Consider the following 1,048-nt stretch of genomic DNA (forward strand, 5'->3'; position numbering starts at 1 on the left):
GTAATGAACATAGGTAGCCAAAGTGATGATGTGCCTGGTATCGGGTTAAGGATTGTGATAGAATACTGTGTCTCCTCATGACAGGGGCTTGTGTCTTTAATTGAAAGGGTGACCATATAATTCATCATCCAAAGATGGACACTTTTTGAGAGTGAAAGGTGATCTATTAATAATTACAGTAGGACAACAAACCGAAACAGAGACCATTTCAGGCAAATGGAGACATATAATTACACTGTAATTTGAGCATTTCCCCAGAACACATCCTGTGAGATACTCTGTAAAATAACTCACTAGAGAGTGATCTAGATAATAAGAATGAAAGGTCACAATTTGTTATTACATATATAGGTTAACTTTATCTCCTTCAATTTTCACATTCCAGATTTTAGTTTTCTGTAGGACCCTGTGGTAGATTCTACACATTTTGTTTCATGATTTCTAGCAGACAGTACAAAATTTTCTGATTTCCCTTGTGTTTTTCCGGCTTCATTTGGAAGCAAAGAAATTTTCTTCCTTGCGATCATATATTGTTCTGTTATTCATAAAATACTTTGTTCCATATCATGCTTCTTCAAATACAATCCCTTCTAATTCGATTAGAAAATGAGTAAATTAAAATAAAATTATGTGAGAATATTTGGTGAATTAACTTTAATTATTGAAGAACAAGGTACAGAGTATAACAAAATCAGGTCAAAAGTCAAACCACTCATATTTTAATTTTGTCTTTGCTATTAACCATCTGTGTTGTTAAGTAAGTCCCCATCTTCTCAAAGAAAAAAAGTGCAAGAAAGAACATTGTAAGTGCCTTCTTTGTGCTAGGATTGTGTGAAGATAATGCATGAATCTCATTGGCCCCCAACAGCCCTGTAACAGTAACACTACATTGCCCATGTGCAAGTTCATAATTGATGAAATTGAGTAACTTGCCCCGAACTTTCACTTAGTAAATGGTAAGAAAGAATTTAAGTCCAGGTCTGTCTGAAAAATACACGCTGTCAGTCAATAATCTGTTTACTTATCTTGAAAATGGGAATCTCTTGCA

Source organism: Prionailurus bengalensis, chromosome B1 (assembly GCF_016509475.1).
Source record: "Prionailurus bengalensis isolate Pbe53 chromosome B1, Fcat_Pben_1.1_paternal_pri, whole genome shotgun sequence".
Lineage (NCBI taxonomy): Eukaryota > Metazoa > Chordata > Mammalia > Carnivora > Felidae > Prionailurus > Prionailurus bengalensis.